The following is a 20,049-nucleotide window of genomic DNA, read 5'->3' on the forward strand; positions in this document are numbered from 1 at the left end:
ATAAGGTGTCCCGTAAAAAACTCTTCCCCTTTAAGAATGTTTCAAAACAATCATTGTATGTAGAGGCATTGGTCCTATGTACCACTGCCTATTCAAATAAAATAACAATGAAACAAATAAATCTGTTTTTTAAATGATCCAGTTTTCCTTTAATAAATAATATTAAGGACTACATCTCCTGTTCCACAGTTTCAAGGTTGTACTTTCTGGCACAACTTACTATGATCCTCACACTCTTTCATGATGTACTGACATTTTGTCATTCTGATTTTACTGAAAAGCTGGTGATATAGCTCAGTGGTAGAGCATTTGACTGCAGATCAAGAGGTCCCTGGTTCAAATCCGGGTGTCCCCTCACCCTATTTTGATTCTGTTGTTTGTAATTGGGACTTTTCATCAATTCTATTTGGATCATCTTTAACAGCGTCAGTGTTCCCTTGAATATTGCACTTTAAGAGCATTTCAGTGTTTCCTGCTCAAAACCTGTGAGTAAATGCAGCTTTTAACACTCGGCTTGGTATTCCCTTTGGGAAATTTCTGAAACATCATTGATACATTTTGGAATTCGGCTCTTCCTTTCACAGCACTAAACAAAGGGAATGGACTATGAAACCAATTGACAACTTTGTTATACTGTTTGGTGCTTTCTTGTATTGCACTGAAGAAATGGCGTATAAAACTTGGCAGCAAAGCAGTCAACTATTTCTCATTTCACCTATGTCTTCATTCTTACATATATTCAACCTCTTCTCTGTGCATGCAAAGTGTGTGTTTGTTTCAAGCACTTCATTTTTGTGCAACGTAGGAACTATTTAATTTCTCCTTAAAAGCTCTGCCTACGTGCAAGATGTACGAACTATCATTGTAGTTGCAAGAAGGCTGGTTTGAAGAATCAGGCCATTTGCAAACGCAAAATGGCTTTTTCTGATGTATTAAATAGAAGGTATTTCATAGGGGTGTTTGGGTGTACCTGCCAAATACCGAATTGTAGTGGTACGTAGAAATGTTTTTCCACCATAATTTGGCCCAAAACAATCATACTTCATCACCATCTCAGTGATTGTGGTAACCAATCCTCAAATGATAAGGTGTCCAGTAAAAACCTCTTCTCCTTTAAGAATGTTTCAAAACAATCATTGTATGTAGAGGCATTAGTCCTATGTACCACTGCCTATTCAAATAAAATAACAATGAAACAAATAAATCTGTTTTTTAAATGATCCAGTTTTCCTTTAATAAATAATATTAAGGACTACTTCTCCTGTTCCACAGTTTAAAGGTTGTACTTTCTGGCACAACTTAGTATGATCCTCACACTCTTTCATGATGTACTGATATTTTGTCATTCTGATTTTACTGAAAAGCTGGGGATATAGCTCAGTGGTAGAGCATTTGACTGCAGATCAAGAGGTCCTTGGTTCAAATCCGGGTGTCCCCTCACCCTATTTTGATTCTGTTGTTTATAATTGGGACTTTTCATCAATTCCAGTTGGATCATCTTTGACAGAGTCAGTGTTCCCTTGGATATTGCACTTTAATAGCATTTCAGTGTTTCCTGCTCAAAACCTGTGAGTAAATGCAGTTTTTAACACTCAGCTTGGTATTCCCTTTGGGAAATTTCTGAAACATCATTGATCAATTTTGGAATTCGGCTCTTCCTTTCACAGAACTAAACAAAGGGAATGGACTATAAAAACCAATTGACAACTTTGTTATACTGTTTGGTGCTTTCTTGTATTGCACTGAAGAAATGGCGTATAAAACTTGGCAGCGAAGCAGTCAATCTATTTCTCATTTCACCTGTGTCTTCAGTCTTACATATATTCCACCTCTTCTCTGTGCATACAAAGTATGTGTTTGTTTGAAGCACTTCATTTTTGTGCAACGTAGGAACTGTTTAATTTCTCCTTAAAAGCTCTGCCTACGTGCAAGATGTACGAACTATCATTGCAGTTGCAAGAAGGCTGGTCTGAAGAATCAGGCCATTTGCAAACGCAAAATGGCTTTTTCTGATGTATTAAATGGAAGGTATTGGAAAGGGGTGTTTGGGTGTTTCCTTTAATAAATAATATTAAGGACTACTTCTCCTGTTCCACAGTTTCAAGGTTGTACTTTCCGGAACAACTTAGTATGATCCTCTCACTCTTTCATGATGTACTGATATTTTGTCATTCTGATTGTACTGTAAAGCTGTGGATATAGCTCAGTGTTAGAGCACTTGACTGCAGATCAAGAGGTCCCTGGTTCAAATCCTGGTGTTCTCTCACCCTATTTTGATTCTGTTCTTTGTAATTGGGATTTCCATCAATTCCATTTGGATCATCTTTGACAGAGTCAGTGTTCCCTTGGATATTGCACTTTAATGGCATTACAGTGTTTGCTTCTCAAAACCTGTGAGTAAATGCAGTTTTTAACACTCGGCTTGGTATTCCCTTTGGGAAATTTCTGAAACATCATTGATCAATTTTGGAATTCGGCTCTTCCTTTCACAGCACTGAACAAAGGGAATGGACTATGAAACCAATTGACAACTTTGTTATACTGTTTGGTGCTTTCTTGTATTGCACTGAAGAAATGGCGTATAAAACTTGGCAGCGAAGCAGTCAATCTATTTCTCATTTCACCTGTGTCTTCAGTCTTACATATATTCCACCTCTTCTCTGTGCATGCAAAGTATGTGTTTGTTTGAAGCACTTCATTTTTGTGCAACGTAGAACCTATTTAATTTCTCCTTAAAAGCTCTGCCTACGTGCAAGATGTACGAACTATCATTGCAGTTGCAAGAAGGCTGGTCTGAAGAATCAGGCAACTTGCAAATGCAAAATGGCTTTTTCTGATGTATTAAATGGAAGGTATTCGAAAGGGGTGTTTGGGTGTACCTTCCAAATACTGAATTGTAGTGGTATGTAGAAATGTTGTTCCACCATAATTTGGCCCAAAACAATCATACTTCATCATCATCTCCGTGATTGTGGTAACTAATCCTCAAATGATAAGGTGTCCCGTAAAAAACTCTTCCCCTTTAAGAATGTTTCAAAACAATCATTGTATGTAGAGGCATTGGTCCTATGTACCACTGCCTATTCAAATAAAATAACAATGAAACAAATAAATCTGTTTTTTAAATGATCCAGTTTTCCTTTAATAAATAATATTAAGGACTACATCTCCTGTTCCACAGTTTCAAGGTTGTACTTTCTGGCACAACTTACTATGATCCTCACACTCTTTCATGATGTACTGATATTTTGTCATTCTGATTTTACTGAAAAGCTGGTGATATAGCTCAGTGGTAGAGCATTTGACTGCAGATCAAGAGGTCCCTTGTTCAAATCCGGGTGTCCCCTCACCCTATTTTGATTCTGTTGTTTGTAATTGGGACTTTTCATCAATTCTATTTGGATCATCTTTAACAGCGTCAGTGTTCCCTTGAATATTGCACTTTAAGAGCATTTCAGTGTTTCCTGCTCAAAACCTGTGAGTAAATGCAGCTTTTAACACTCGGCTTGGTATTCCCTTTGGGAAATTTCTGAAACATCATTGATACATTTTGGAATTCGGCTCTTCCTTTCACAGCACTAAACAAAGGGAATGGACTATGAAACCAATTGACAACTTTGTTATACTGTTTGGTGCTTTCTTGTATTGCACTGAAGAAATGGCGTATAAAACTTGGCAGCAAAGCAGTCAACTATTTCTCATTTCACCTATGTCTTCATTCTTACATATATTCAACCTCTTCTCTGTGCATGCAAAGTATGTGTTTGTTTGAAGCACTTCATTTTTGTGCAACGTAGGAACTATTTAATTTCTCCTTAAAAGCTCTGCCTACGTGCAAGATGTACGAACTATCATTGTAGTTGCAAGAAGGCTGGTTTGAAGAATCAGGCCATTTGCAAACGCAAAATGGCTTTTTCTGATGTATTAAATAGAAGGTATTTCATAGGGGTGTTTGGGTGTACCTGCCAAATACCGAATTGTAGTGGTACGTAGAAATGTTTTTCCACCATAATTTGGCCCAAAACAATCATACTTCATCACCATCTCAGTGATTGTGGTAACCAATCCTCAAATGATAAGGTGTCCAGTAAAAACCTCTTCTCCTTTAAGAATGTTTCAAAACAATCATTGTATGTAGAGGCATTAGTCCTATGTACCACTGCCTATTCAAATAAAATAACAATGAAACAAATAAATCTGTTTTTTAAATGATCCAGTTTTCCTTTAATAAATAATATTAAGGACTACTTCTCCTGTTCCACAGTTTAAAGGTTGTACTTTCTGGCACAACTTAGTATGATCCTCACACTCTTTCATGATGTACTGATATTTTGTCATTCTGATTTTACTGAAAAGCTGGGGATATAGCTCAGTGGTAGAGCATTTGACTGCAGATCAAGAGGTCCTTGGTTCAAATCCGGGAGTCCTCTCACCCTATTTTGATTCTGTTGTTTGTAATTGGGACTTTCCATCAATTCTATTTGGATCATCTTTGACAGAGTCAGTGTTCCCTTGGATATTGCACTTTAATAGCATTTCAGTGTTTCCTGCTCAAAAACTGTGAGTGAATGCAGTTTTTAACAGTCGGCTTGTTATTCCCTGTGGGAAATTTCTGAAACATCATTGATCAATTTTGGAATTCGGCTCTTCCTTTCACAGCACTAAACAAAGGGAATGGACTATGAAACTAATTGACAACTTTGTTATACTGTTTGGTGCTTTCTTGTATTGCACTGAAGAAATGGCGTATAAAACTTGGCAGCGAAGCAGTCAATCTATTTCTCATTTCACCTGTGTCTTCAGTCTTACATATATTCCACCTCTTCTCTGTGCATGCAAAGTATGTGTTTGTTTGAAGCGCTTCATTTTTGTGCAACGTAGGAACTATTTAATTTCTCCTTAAAAGCTCTGCCTACGTGCAAGATGTACGAACTATCATTGCAGTTCCAAGAAGGCTGGTCTGAAGAATCAGGCCATTTGCAAACGCAAAATGGCTTTTTCTGATGTATCAAATGGAAGGTATTCGAAAGGGGTGTTTTGGTGTACCTTCCAAATACCGAATTGTAGTGGTACGTAGAAATGTTTTTCCACCATAATTTGGCCCAAAACAATCATACTTCATCACCATCTCAGTGATTGTGGTAACCAATCCTCAAATGATAAGGTGTCCTGTAAAAACCTCTTCCCCTTTAAGAATGTTTCAAAACAATCATTGTATGTAGAGGCATTGGTCCTATGTACCACTGCCTATTCAAATAAAATAACAATGAAACAAATAAATCTGTTTTTTAAATGATCCAGTTTTCCTTTAATAAATAATATTAAGGACTATTTCTCCTATTCCACAGTTTCAAGGTTGTACTTTCTGGCACAACTTAGTATGATCCTCACACTCTTTCATGATGTACTGATATTTTGTCATTCTGATTTTACAGAAAAGCTGGGGATATAGCTCAGTGGTAGAGCATTTGACTGCAGATCAAGAGGTCCCTCGTTCAAATCCGGGTGTCCCCTCACCCTATTTTGATTTTGTTATTTGTAATTGGGACTTTTCATCAATTCCATTTGGATCATCTTTAACAGAGTCAGTGTTCCTTGGATATTGCACTTTAATAGCATTTCAGTGTTTCCTGCTCAAAACCTGTGAGTAAATGCAGTTTTTAACACTCGGCTTGTTATTCCCTTTGGGAAATTTCTGAAACATCATTGATCAATTTTGGAATTCGGCTCTTCCTTTCACAGCACTGAACAAAGGGAATGGACTATGAAACCAATTGACAACGTTGTTATACTGTTTGGTGCTTTCTTGTATTGCACTGAAGAAATGGCGTATAAAACTTGGCAGCGAAGCAGTCAACTATTTCTCATTTCACCTGTGTCTTCAGTCTTACATATATTCCACCTCTTCTCTGTGCATGCAAAGTATGTGTTTGTTTGAAGCACTTCATTTTTGTGCAACGTAGGAACTATTTAATTTCTCCTTAAAAGCTCTGCCTACGTGGAAGATGTACGAACTATCATTGTAGTTGCAAGAAGGCTGGTCTGAAGAATCAGGCCATTTGCAAACGCAAAATGGCTTTTTCTGATGTATTAAATAGAAGGTATTCGAAAGGTGTGTTTGGGTGTACATTCCAAATACCGAATTGTAGTGGTACGTAGAAATGTTTTTCCACCATAATTTGGCCCAAAACAATCATACTTCATCACCATCTCAGTGATTGTGGTAACCAATCCTCAAATGATAAGGTGTCCCGTAAAAACTTCTTCCCCTTTAAGAATGTTTCAAAACAATCATTGTATGTAGAGGCATTGGTCCTATGTACCACTGCCTATTCAAATAAACTAACAATGAAACAAATAAATCTGTTTTTTAAATGATCCAGTTTATCTTTAATAAATAATATTAAGGACTACTTCTCCTGTTCCACAGTTTCAAGGTTGTACTTTCTGGCACAACTTAGTATGATCCTCACACTCTTTCATGATGTACTGATATTTTGTCATTCTGATTTTACTGAAAAGCAGGGGATATAGCTCAGTGGTAGAGCATTTGACTGCAGATCAAGAGGTCCCTGGTTCAAATCCGGGTGTCCCTTCACCCTATTTTGATTCTGTTGTTTGTAATTGGGACTTTTCATCAATTCCATTTGGATCATCTTTGACAGAGTCAGTGTTCCCTTGGATATTGCACTTTAATATCATTTCAGTGATTCCTGCTCAAAACCTGTGAGTAAATGCAGTTTTTAACACTCGGCTTGGTATTCCCTTTGGGAAATGTCTGAAACATCATTGATCAATTTTGGAATTCGGCTCTTCCTTTCACAGCACTAAACAAAGGGAATGGACTATGAAACCAATTGACAACTTTGTTATACTGTTTGGTGCTTTCTTGTATTGCACTGAAGAAATGGCATATAAAACTTGGCAGCAAAGCAGTCAATCTATTTCTCATTTCACCTGTGTCTTCAGTCTTACATATATTCCACCTCTTCTCTGTGCATGCAAAGTATGTGTTTGTTTGAAGCACTTCATTTTTGTGCAACGTAGGAACTATTTAATTTCTCCTTAAAAGCTCTGCCTACGTGCAAGATGTACGAACTATCATTGCAGTTGCAAGAAGGCTGGTCTGAAGAATCAGGCCATTTGCAAACGCAAAATGGCTTTTTCTGATGTATTAAATGGAAGGTATTCGAAAGGGGTGTTTGGGTGTACCTTCCAAATACCGAATTGTAGTGGTACGTAGAAATGTTTTTCCACCATAATTTGGCCCAAAACAATCATACTTCATCACCATCTCCGTGATTGTGGTAACCAATCCTCAAATGATAAGGTGTCCCGTAAAAACCTCTTCCCCTTCAAGAATGTTTCAAAACAATCATTGTATGTAGAGGCATTGGTCCTATGTACCACTGCCTATTCAAATAAAATAACAATGAAACAAATATCTGTTTTTTAAATGATCCAGTTTTCCTTTATTAAATAATATTAAGGACTACTTCTCCTGTTCCACAGTTTCAAGGTTGTACTTTCCGGAAAAACTTAGTATGATCCTCTCACTCTTTCATGATGTACTGATATTTTGTCATTTTGATTGTACTGTAAAGCTGGGGATATAGCTCACTGGTAGCGCATTTGACTGCAGATCAAGAGGTCCCTGGTTCAAATCCGGTTGTCCCCTCACCCTATTTTGATTCTGTTGTTTGTAATTGGGACTTTCCATCAATTCCATATGGATCATCTTTGACAGAGTCAGTGTTCCCTTGGATATTGCACTTTAATGGCATTACAGTGTTTGCTTCTCAAACCTGTGAGTAAATGCAGTTTTTAACACTCGGCTTGGTATTCCCTTTGGGAAATTTCTGAAACATCATTGATCAATTTTGGAATTCGGCTCTTCCTTTCACAGCACTAAACAAAGGGAATGGACTATGAAACCAATTTACAACTTTGTTATACTGTTTGGTGCTTTCTTGTATTGCACTGAAGAAATGGCGTATAAAACTTGGCAGCGAAGCAGTCAATCTATTTCTCATTTCACCTGTGTCTTCAGTCTTACATATATTCCACCTCTTCTCTGTGCATGCAAAGTATGTGTTTGTTTGAAGAACTTCAATTTTGTGCAACGTAGGAGCTATTTAATTTCTCCTTAAAAGCTCTGCCTACGTGCAAGATGTACGAACTATCATTGCAGTTCCAAGAAGGCTGGCTTGAAGAATCAGGCCATTTGCAAACGCAAAATGGCTTTTTCTGATGTATTAAATGGAAGGTATTCGAAAGGGGTGTTTGGGTGTACCTTCCAAATACCGAATTGTAGTTGTACGTAGAAATGTTTTTCCACCATAATTTGGCCCAAAACAATCATACTTCATCACCATCTCAGTGATTGTGGTAACCAATCTACAAATGATAAGGTTTCCCGTAAAAACTTCTTCCCCTTTAAGAATGTTTCAAAACAATCATTGTATGTAGAGGCATTGGTCCTATGTACCACTGCCTATTCAAATAAACTAACAATGAAACAAATAAATCTGTTTTTTAAATGATCCAGTTTTCCTTTAATAAATAATATTAAGGACTACTTCTCCTGTTCCACAGTTTCAAGGTTGTACTTTCTGGCACAACTTAGTATGATCCTCACACTCTTTCATGATGTACTGATATTTTGTCATTCTGATTTTACTGAAAAGCTGGGGATATAGCTCAGTGGTAGAGCATTTGACTGCAGATCAAGAGGTCCCTGGTACAAATCCGGGTGTCCCCTCACCCTATTTTGATTCTGTTGTTTGTAATTGGGACTGTTCCTCAATTCCATTTGGAACATCTTTGACAGAGTCAGTGTTCCCTTGGATATTGCATTTTAATAGCATTTCAGTGTTTCCTGCTCAAAGCCTGTGAGTAAATGCAGTTTTTAACACTCGGCTTGGTATTCCCTTTGGGAAATTTCTGAAACATCATTGATCAATTTTGGAATTCGGCTCTTCCTTTCACAGCACTAAAGAAAGGGAATGGACTATGAAACCAATTGACAACTTTGGTATACTGTTTGGTGCTTTCTTGTATTGCACTGAAGAAATGGCGTATAAAACTTGGCAGCGAAGCAGTCAATCTATTTCTCATTTCACCTGTGTCTTCAGTCTTACATATATTCCACCTCTTCTCTGTGCATGCAAAGTATGTGTTTGTTTAAAGCACTTCATTTTTGTGCAACGTAGGAACTATTTAATTTCTCCTTAAAAGCTCTGCCTACGTGCAAGATGTACGAACTATCATTGTAGTTGGAAGAAGGCTGGTCTGAAGAATCAGGCCATTTGCAAACGCAAAATGGCTTTTTCTGATGTATTAAATGGAAGGTATTTGAAAGGGGTGTTTGGGTGTACCTTCCAAATACGGAATTGTAATGGTACGTAGAAATTTTTTTCCACCATAATTTGGCCCAAAACAATCATACTTCATCACCATCTCAGTGATTGTGGTAACTAATCCTCAAATGATAAGGTGTCCCGTAAAAACTTCTTCCCCTTTAAGAATGTTTCAAAATAATCATTGTATATAGAGGCATTGGTCCTATGTACCACTGCCTATTCAAATAAACTAACAATGAAACAAATAAATCTGGTTTTTAAATGATCCAGTTTTCCTTTTATAAATATTATTAAGGACTACTTCTCCTGTTCCACAGTTTCAAGGTTGTACTTTCTGGCACAACTTAGTATGATCCTCACACTCTTTCATGATGTACTGATATTTTGTCATTCTGATTTTACTGAAAAGCTGGGGATATAGCTCAGTGGTAGAGCATTTGACTGCAGATCAAGAGGTCCTTGGTACAAATCCGGGTGTCCCCTCACCCTATTTTGATTCTGTTGTTTGTAATTGGGACTGTTCCTCAATTCCATTTGGAACATCTTTGACAGAGTCAGTGTTCCCTTGGATATTGCATTTTAATAGCATTTCAGTGTTTCCTGCTCAAAGCCTGTGAGTAAATGCAGTTTTTAACACTCGGCTTGGTATTCCCTTTGGGAAATTTCTGAAACATCATTGATCAATTTTGGAATTCGGCTCTTCCTTTCACAGCACTAAACAAAGGGAATGGACTATGAAACCAATTGACAACTTTGTTATACTGTTTGGGGCTTTCTTGTATTGCACTGAAGAAATGGCGTATAAAACTTGGCAGCGAAGCAGTCAATCTATTTCTCATTTCACCTGTGTCTTCAGTCTTACATATATTCCACCTCTTCTCTGTGCATGCAAAGTATGTGTTTGTTTGAAGCACTTCATTTTTGTGCAACGTAGGAACTATTTAATTTCTCCTGAAAAGCTCTGCCTACGTGCAAGATGTACGAACTATCATTGCAGTTGCAAGAAGGCTGGTCTGAAGAATCAGGCCATTTGCAAACGCAAAATGGCTTTTTCTGATGTATTAAATGGAAGGTATTCGATTGGGGTGTTTGGGTGTGCCTTCCAAATACCGAATTGTAGTGGTACGTAGAAATGTTTTTCCACCATAATTTGGCCCAAAACAATCATACTTCATCACCATCTCAGTGATTGTGGTAACCAATCCTCAAACGATAAGGTGTCCCGTAAAAACCTCTTCCCCTTTAAGAATGTTTCAAAACAATCATTGTATGTAGAGGCATTGGTCCTATGTACCACTGCCTATTCAAATAAAATAAAAATGAAACAAATATCTGTTTTTTAAATGATCCAGTTTTCCTTTAATGAATAATATTAAGGACTACTTCTCCTGTTCCACAGTTTCAAGGTTGTACTTTCCGGAACAACTTAGTATGATCCTCTTACTCTTTCATGATGTACTGATATTTTGTCATTCTGATTTTACTGAAAAGCAGGGGATATAGCTCAGTGGTAGAGCATTTGACTGCAGATCAAGAGGTCCCTGGTACAAATCCGGGTGTCCCCTCACCCTATTTTGATTCTGTTGTTTGTAATTGGGACTGTTCCTCAATTCCATTTGGAACATCTTTGACAGAGTCAGTGTTCCCTTGGATATTGCATTTTAATAGCATTTCAGTGTTTCCTGCTCAAAGCCTGTGAGTAAATGCAGTTTTTAACACTCGGCTTGGTATTCCCTTTGGGAAATTTCTGAAACATCATTGATCAATTTTGGAATTCGGCTCTTCCTTTCACAGCACTAAAGAAAGGGAATGGACTATGAAACCAATTGACAACTTTGTTATACTGTTTGGTGCTTTCTTGTATTGCACTGAAGAAATGGCGTATAAAACTTGGCAGCGAAGCAGTCAATCTAGTTCTCATTTCACCTGTGTCTTCAGTCTTACATATATTCCACCTCTTCTCTGTGCATGCAAAGTATGTGTTTGTTTAAAGCACTTCATTTTTGTGCAACGTAGGAACTATTTAATTTCTCCTTAAAAGCTCTGCCTACGTGCAAGATGTACGAACTATCATTGTAGTTGCAAGAAGGCTGGTCTGAAGAATCAGGCCATTTGCAAACGCAAAATGGCTTTTTCTGATGTATTAAATGGAAGGTATTCGAAAGGGGTGTTTGGGTGTACCTTCCAAATACGGAATTGTAATGGTACGTAGAAATTTTTTTCCACCATAATTTGGCCCAAAACAATCATACTTCATCACCATCTCAGTGATTGTGGTAACTAATACTCAAATGATAAGGTGTCCCGTAAAAACTTCTTCCCCTTTAAGAATGTTTCAAAATAATCATTGTATATAGAGGCATTGGTCCTATGTACCACTGCCTATTCAAATAAACTAACAATGAAACAAATAAATCTGTTTTTTAAATGATCCAGTTTTCCTTTTATAAATATTATTAAGGACTACTTCTCCTGTTCCACAGTTTCAAGGTTGTACTTTCTGGCAAAACTTAGTATGATCCTCACACTCTTTCATGATGTACTGATATTTTGTCATTCTGATTTTACTGAAAAGCTGGGGATATAGCTCAGTGGTAGAGCATTTGACTGCAGATCAAGAGGACCCTGGTTCAAATCCAGGTGTCCCCTCACCCTATTTTGATTCTGTTGTTTGTAATTGGGACTTTTCATCAATTCCATTTGGATCATCTTTGACAGAGTCACTGTTCCCTTGGATATTGCACTTTAATAGCATTTCAGTGTTTCCTGCTCAAAACCTGTGAGTAAATGCAGTTTTTAACACTCGGCTTGGTATTCCCTTTGGGAAATGTCTGAAACATAATTGATCAATTATGGAATTCGGCTCTTCCTTTCACAGCACTAAACAAAGGGAATGGACTATGAAACCAATTGACAACTTTGTTATACTGTTTGGGGCTTTCTTGTATTGCACTGAAGAAATGGCGTATAAAACTTGGCAGCGAAGCAGTCAATCTATTTCTCATTTCACCTGTGTCTTCAGTCTTACATATATTCCACCTCTTCTCTGTGCATGCAAAGTATGTGTTTGTTTGAAGCACTTCATTTTTGTGCAACGTAGGAACTATTTAATTTCTCCTGAAAAGCTCTGCCTACGTGCAAGATGTACGAACTATCATTGCAGTTGCAAGAAGGCTGGTCTGAAGAATCAGGCCATTTGCAAACGCAAAATGGCTTTTTCTGATGTATTAAATGGAAGGTATTCGATTGGGGTGTTTGGGTGTGCCTTCCAAATACCGAATTGTAGTGGTACGTAGAAATGTTTTTCCACCATAATTTGGCCCAAAACAATCATACTTCATCACCATCTCAGTGATTGTGGTAACCAATCCTCAAACGATAAGGTGTCCCATAAAAACCTCTTCCCCTTTAAGAATGTTTCAAAACAATCATTGTATGTAGAGGCATTGGTCCTATGTACCACTGCCTATTCAAATAAAATAAAAATGAAACAAATATCTGTTTTTTAAATGATCCAGTTTTCCTTTAATGAATAATATTAAGGACTACTTCTCCTGTTCCACAGTTTCAAGGTTGTACTTTCCGGAACAACTTAGTATGATCCTCTTACTCTTTCATGATGTACTGATATTTTGTCATTCTGATTGTACTGGAAAGCTGGGGATATAGCTCAGTGGTAGAGCATTTGACTGAAGATCTAGAGGTCCCTGGTTCAAATCTGGGTGTCCTCTCACCCTATTTTGATTCTGTTGTTTGTAATTGGGACTTTTCATCAATTCCATTTGGATCATCTTTGACAGAGTCAGTGTTCCCTTGGATATTGCACTTTAATAGCATTTCAGTGTTTCCTGCTCAAAACCTGTGAGTGAATGCAGTTTTTAACAGTCGGCTTGTTATTCCCTTTGGGAAATTTCTGAAACATCATTGATCAATTTTGGAATTCGGCTCTTCCTTTCACAGCACTAAACAAAGGGAATGGACTATGAAACCAATTCACAACTTTGTTATACTGTTTGGTGCTTTCTTGTATTGCACTGAAGAAATGGCGTATAAAACTTGGCAGCGAAGCAGTCAATCTATTTCTCATTTCACCTGTGTCTTCAGTCTTACATATATTCCACCTCTTCTCTGTGCATGCAAAGTATGTGTTTGTTTGAAGCACTTAATTTTTGTGCAACGTAGGAACTATTTAATTTCTCCTTAAAAGCTCTGCCTACGTGCAAGATGTACGAACTATCATTGCAGTTGCAAGAAGGCTGGTCTGAAGAATCAGGCCATTTGCAAACGCAAAATGGCTTTTTCTGATGTATTAAATGGAAGGTATTCGAAAGGGGTGTTTTGGGTGTACCTTCCAAATACCGAATTGTAGTGGTACGTAGAAATGTTTTTCCACCATAATTTGGCCAAAACAATCATACTTCATCACCATCTCCGTGATTGTGGTAACCAATCCTCAAATGATAAGGTGTCCCATAAAAACCTCTTCCCCTTTAAGAATGTTTCAAAACAATCATTGTATGTAGAGGCATTGGTCCTATGTACCACTGCCTATTCAAATAAAATAACAATTAAACAAATAAATCTGTTTATTAAATGATCCAGTTTTCCTTTAATAAATAATATTAAGCACTACTTCTCCTGTTCCACAGTTTCAAGGTTGTACTTTCTGGCACAACTTAGTATGATCCTCACACTCTTTCATGATGTACTGATATTTTGTCATTCTGATTTTCATGAAAAGCTGGGGATATAGCTCAGTGGTAGAGCATTTGACTGCAAATCAAGAGGTCCCTGGTTCAAATCCGGTTGTCCCCTCACCCTATTTTGATTCTGTTGTTTGTAATTGGGACTTTTCATCAATTCCATTTGGAACATCTTTGACCGAGTCAGTGTTCCCTTGGATATTGCACTTTAATAGCATTTCAGTGTTTCCTGCTCAAAACCTGTGAGTAAATGCAGTTTTTAACACTCGGCTTGGTATTCCCTTTGGGAAATTTCTGAAACATCATTGATCAATTATGGAATTCGGCTCTTCCTTTCACAGCACTAAACAAAGGGAATGGACTATGAAACCAATTGACAACTTTGTTATACTGTTTGGGGCTTTCTTGTATTGCACTGAAGAAATGGCGTATAAAACTTGGCAGCGAAGCAGTCAATCTATTTCTCATTTCACCTGTGTCTTCAGTCTTACATATATTCCACCTCTTCTCTGTGCATGCAAAGTATGTGTTTGTTTGAAGCACTTCATTTTTGTGCAACGTAGGAACTATTTAATTTCTCCTGAAAAGCTCTGCCTACGTGCAAGATGTACGAACTATCATTGCAGTTGCAAGAAGGCTGGTCTGTTTAATCAGGCCATTTGCAAACGCAAAATGGCTTTTTCTGATGTATTAAATGGAAGGTATTCGAAAGGGGTGTTTTGGGTGTACCTTCCAAATACTGAATTGTAGTGGTACGTAGAAATGTTTTTCCACCATAATTTGGCCAAAACAATCATACTTCATCACCATCTCCGTGATTGTGGTAACCTATCCTCAAATGATAAGGTGTCCCGTATAAACCTCTTGACCTTTAAGAATGTTTCAAAACAATCATTGTATGTAGAGGCATTGGTCCTATGTACCACTGCCTATTCAAATAAAATAACAATGAAACAAATAAATCTGTTTTTTAAATGATCCAGTTTTCCTTTAATAAATAATATTAAGGACTACTTCTCTTGTTCCACAGTTTCAAGGTTGTACTTTCTGGCACAACTTAGTATGATCCTCACACTCTTTCATGATGTACTGATATTTTGTCATTCTGATTTTACTGAAAAGCTGGGGTTATAGCTCAGTGGTAGAGCATTTGACTGCAGATCAAGAGGTCCCTGGTTCAAATCCGGGTATCCCCTCACCCTATTTTGATTCTGTTGTTTGTAATTGGGACTTTTCATCAATTCCTTTTGGAACATCTTTGACAGAGTCAGTGTTCCCTTGGATATTGCACTTTAATAGCATTTCAGTGTTTCCTGCTCAAAGCCTGTGAGTAAATGCAGTTTTTAACACTCGGCTTGGTATTCCCTTTGGGAACTTTCTGAAACATCATTGATCAATTTTGGAATTCGGCTCTTCCTTTCACAGCACTAAACTAAGGGGATGGACTACGAAACCAATTGACAACTTTGTTATACTGTTTGGTGCTTTCTTGTATTGCACTGAAGAAATGGCGTAAAAAACTTGGCAGCGAAGCAGTCAATCTATTTCTCATTTCACCTGTGTCTTCAGTCTTACATATATTCCACCTCTTCTCTGTGCATGCAAAGTATGTGTTTGTTTGCAGCACTTCATTGTTGTGCAACGTAGGAACTATTTAATTTCTCCTTAAAAGCTCTGCCTACGTGCAAGATGTACGAACTATCATTGCAGTTGCAAGAAGGCTGGTCTGTAGAATCAGGCCATTTGCAAACGCAAAATGGCTTTTTCTGATGTATTAAATGGAAGGAATTCGAAAGGGGTGTTTTGGGTGTACCTTCCAAATACCGAATTGTAGTGGTACGTAGAAATGTTTTTCCACCATAATTTGGCCAAAACAATCATACTTCATCACCATCTCCGTGATTGTGGTAACCAATCCTCAAATGATAAGGTGTCCTGTAAAAACCTCTTCCCCCTTAAGAATGTTTCAAAACAATCATTGTATGTAGAGGCATTGGTCCTATGTACCACTGCCTATTCAAATAAAATAACAATTAAACAAATAAATCTGTTTTTTAAATTATCCAGTTTTCCTTTAATAAATAATATTAAGGACTACTTCTCCTGTTCCACAGTTTCAAGGTTGTACTTTCTGGCACAACTTAGTATGATCCTCACACTCTTTCATGATGTAATGATATTTTGTCATTCTGATTTTCCTGAAAAGCTGGGGATATAGCTCAGTGGTAGAGCATTTGACTGCAAATCAAGAGGTCCCTGGTTCAAATCCGGGTGTCCCCTCACCCTATTTTGATTCTGTTGTTTGTAATTGCGACTTTTCATCAATTCCATTTGGAACATCTTTGACAGAGTCAGTGTTCCCTTGGATATTGCACTTTAATAGAATTTCAGTGTTTCCTGCTCAAAGCCTGTGAGTAGATGCAGTTTTTAACACTCGGCTTGGTATTCAATTGGGAAATTTCTGAAACATCATTGATCAACTTTGGAATTCGGCTCTTCCTTTCACAGCACTAAACAAAGGGAATGGACTATGAAACCAATTGACAACTTTGTTATACTGTTTGGTGCTTTCTTGTATTGCACTGAAGAAATGGCGTATAAAACTTGGCAGCGAAGCAGTCAATCTATTTCTCATTTCACCTGTGTCTTCAGTCTTACATATATTCCACCTCTTCTCTGTGCATGCAAAGTATGTGTTTGTTTGAAGCACTTCATTTTTGTGCAACGTAGGAACTATTTAATTTCTCCTTAAAAGCTCTGCCTACGTGCAAGATGTACGAACTATCATTGCAGTTGCAAGAAGGCTGGTCTGAAGAATCAGGCCATTTGCAAACGCAAAATGGCTTTTTCTGATGTATTAAATGGAAGGTATTCGAAAGGGGTGTTTTGGGTGTACCTTCCAAATACTGAATTGTAGTGGTACGTAGAAATGTTTTTCCACCATAATTTGGCCAAAACAATCATACTTCATCACCATCTCCGTGATTGTGGTAACCAATCCTCAAATGATAAGGTGTCCCGTATAAACCTCTTCCCCTTTAAGAATGTTTCAAAACAATCATTGTATGTAGAGGCATTGGTCCTATGTACCACTGCCTATTCAAATAAAATAACAATGAAACAAATAAATCTGTTTTTTAAATGATCCAGTTTTCCTTTAATAAATAATATTAAGGACTATTTCTCCTGTTCCACAGTTTCAAGGTTGTACTTTCTGGCACAACTTAGTATGATCTTCACACTCTTTCATGCTGTACTGATATTCTGTCATTCTGATTTTACTGAAAAGCTGGGGATATAGCTCAGTGGTAGAGCATTTGACTGCAGATCAAGAGGTCCCTGGTTCAAATCCTGGTGTCCCCTCACCCTATTTTGATTCTGTTGTTTGTAATTGGGACTTTCCATCAATTCCATTTGAATCACCTTTGACAGAGTCAGTGTTCCCTTGGATATTGCACTTTAATGGCATTACAGTGTTTGCTTCTCAAAACCTGTGAGCAAATGCAGTTTTTAACACTCGGCTTGGTATTCCCTTTGGGAAATTTCTGAAACATCATTGATCAATTTTGGAATTCGGCTCTTCCTTTCACAGCACTAAACAAAGGGAATGGACTATGAAACCAATTGACAACTTTGTTATACTGTTTGGTGCTTTCTTGTATTGCACTGAAGAAATGGCGTATAAAACTTGGCAGCGAAGCAGTCAATCTATTTCTCATTTCACCTGTGTCTTCAGTCTTACATATATTCCACCTCTTCTCTGTGCATGCAAAGTATGTGTTTGTTTAAAACACTTCATTTTTGTGCAACGTAGGAACTATTTAATTTCTCCTTAAAAGTTCTGCCTACGTGCAAGATGTACGAACTATCATTGCAGTTGCAAGAAGGCTGGTCTGAAGAATCAGGCCATTTGCAAACGCAAAATGGCTTTTTCTGATGTATTAAATGGAAGGTATTCGAAAGGGGTGTTTGGGTTTACCTTCCAAATACCGAATTGTAGTGGTACGTAGAAATGTTTTTCCACCATAATTTGGCCCAAAACAATCATACTTCATCACCATCTTCGTGATTGTGGTAACCAATCCTCAAATGATAAGGTGTCCCGTAAAAACCTCTTCCCCTTTAAGAATGTTTCAAAACCATCATTGTATGTTGAGGCATTGGTCCTATGTACCACTGCCTATTCAAATAAAATAACAATGAAACAAATAAATCTGTTTTTTAAATGATCCAGTTTTCCTTTAATAAATAATATTAAGGACTACTTCTCCTGTTCCACAGTTTCAAGGTTGTACTTTCTGGCACAACTTAGTATGATCCTCACACTCTTTCATGATGTACCGATATTTTGTCATTCTGATTTTACTGAAAAGCTGGGGATATAGCTCAGTGGTAGAGCATTTGACTGCAGGTCAAGTGGTCCGTGGTTCAAATCTGGGTGTCCTCTCACCCTATTTTGATTCTGTTGTTTGTAATTTGGACTTTTCATCAATTCCATTTGGATCATCTTTGACAGAGTCAGTGTTCCCTTGGATATTGCACTTTTAGGGCATTACAGTGTTTGCTTCTCAAAACCTGTGAGTAAATGCAGTTTTTAACACTCTGCTTGGTATTCCCTTTGGGAAATTTCTGAAACATCATTGATCAATTTTGGAATTTGGCTCTTCCTTTCACAGCACTAAACAAAGGGAATGGACTATGAAACCAATTGACAACTTTGTTATACTGTTTGGTGCTTTCTTGTATTGCACTGAAGAAATGGCGTATAAAACTTGGCAGTGAAGCAGTCAATCTATTTCTCATTTCACCTGTGTCTTCAGTCTTACATATATTCCACCTCTTCTCTGTGCATGCAAAGTATGTGTTTGTTTGAAGCACTTCATTTTTGTGCAACGTAGGAACTATTTAATTTCTCCTTAAAAGCTCTGCCTACGTGCAAGATGTACGAACTATCATTGCAGTTGCAAGAAGGCTGGTCTGAAGAATCAGGCCATTTGCAAACGCAAAATGGCTTTTTCTGATGTATTAAATGGAAGGCATTCGAAAGGGGTGTTTGGGTGTACCTTCCAAATACCGAATTGTAGTAGTACGTAGAAATGTTTTTCCACCATAATTTGGCCCATAACAATCATACTTCATCACCATCTCCGTGATTGTGGTAACCAATCCTCAAATGATAAGGTGTCCCGTAAAAACCTCTTCCCCTTTAAGAATGTTTCAAAACAATCATTGTATGTAGAGGCATTGGTCCTATGTACCACTGCCTATTCAAATAAAATAATAATGAAACTAATAAATCTATTTTTTAAATGATCCGGTTTTCCTTTAATAAATAATATTAAGGACTACTTCTCCTGTTCCACAGTTTCAAGGTTGTACTTTGTGGCACAACTTAGTATGGTCCTCACACTCTTTCATGATGTACTGATATTTTGTCATTCTGATTTTACTGAAAAGTTGGGGATATAGCTCAGTGGTAGAGCATTTGACTGTTGATCAAGAGGTCCCTGGTTCAAATCCGGGTGTCCCCTCACCCTATTTTGATTCTGTTGTTTGTAATTGGGACTTTTCATCAATTCCATTTGGATCATCTTTGACAGAGTCAGTGTTCCCTTGGATATTGCACTTAAATAGCATTTCAGTGTTTCCTGCTCAAAGCCTGTGAGTGAATGCAGTTTTTAACACTCAGCTTGGTATTCCCTTTGGGAAATTTCTGAAACATCATTGATCAATTTTGGAATTCGGCTCTTCCTTTCACAGCACTAAACAAAGGGAATGGACTATGAACCAATTGACAACTTTGTTATACTGTTTGGTGCTTTCTTGTATTGCACTGAAGAAATGGCGTATAAAACTTGGCAGCGAAGCAGTCAATCTATTTCTCATTTCACCTGTGTCTTCAGTCTTACATATATTCCACCTCTTCTCTGTGCATGTAAAGTATGTGTTTGTTTGAAGCACTTCATTTTTGTGCAACGTAGGAA

At 37.5% G+C, this 20,049-nt stretch overlaps 8 non-coding genes across 8 annotated transcripts; all 8 read left to right on the forward strand.

Annotated features, from left to right (window-relative positions):
• Nucleotides 1-1,366: 1,366 nt before the first annotated feature.
• Nucleotides 1,367-1,438, forward strand: TRNAC-GCA (transfer RNA cysteine (anticodon GCA)). The gene has a single exon. It is a non-coding gene; the product is annotated as a tRNA-Cys (tRNA).
• Nucleotides 1,439-6,524: 5,086 nt separating this feature from the next.
• Nucleotides 6,525-6,596, forward strand: TRNAC-GCA (transfer RNA cysteine (anticodon GCA)). Its single transcript has one exon. It is a non-coding gene; the product is annotated as a tRNA-Cys (tRNA).
• A 5,343-nt stretch (nucleotides 6,597-11,939) lies between these two features.
• On the forward strand, nucleotides 11,940-12,011 carry TRNAC-GCA (transfer RNA cysteine (anticodon GCA)). The gene has a single exon. It is a non-coding gene; the product is annotated as a tRNA-Cys (tRNA).
• Nucleotides 12,012-14,105: 2,094 nt separating this feature from the next.
• Nucleotides 14,106-14,177, forward strand: TRNAC-GCA (transfer RNA cysteine (anticodon GCA)). Its single transcript has one exon. It is a non-coding gene; the product is annotated as a tRNA-Cys (tRNA).
• A 1,012-nt stretch (nucleotides 14,178-15,189) lies between these two features.
• Nucleotides 15,190-15,261, forward strand: TRNAC-GCA (transfer RNA cysteine (anticodon GCA)). Its single transcript has one exon. It is a non-coding gene; the product is annotated as a tRNA-Cys (tRNA).
• Nucleotides 15,262-16,273: 1,012 nt separating this feature from the next.
• On the forward strand, nucleotides 16,274-16,345 carry TRNAC-GCA (transfer RNA cysteine (anticodon GCA)). Its single transcript has one exon. It is a non-coding gene; the product is annotated as a tRNA-Cys (tRNA).
• Nucleotides 16,346-17,356: 1,011 nt separating this feature from the next.
• TRNAC-GCA (transfer RNA cysteine (anticodon GCA)) lies at nucleotides 17,357-17,428 on the forward strand. Its single transcript has one exon. It is a non-coding gene; the product is annotated as a tRNA-Cys (tRNA).
• Nucleotides 17,429-19,524: 2,096 nt separating this feature from the next.
• TRNAN-GUU (transfer RNA asparagine (anticodon GUU)) lies at nucleotides 19,525-19,596 on the forward strand. Its single transcript has one exon. It is a non-coding gene; the product is annotated as a tRNA-Asn (tRNA).
• The last annotated feature ends 453 nt before the right edge of the window (nucleotides 19,597-20,049 follow it).

Source organism: Lissotriton helveticus, chromosome 1_2, assembly GCF_964261635.1.
Source record: "Lissotriton helveticus chromosome 1_2, aLisHel1.1, whole genome shotgun sequence".
NCBI lineage: Eukaryota > Metazoa > Chordata > Amphibia > Caudata > Salamandridae > Lissotriton > Lissotriton helveticus.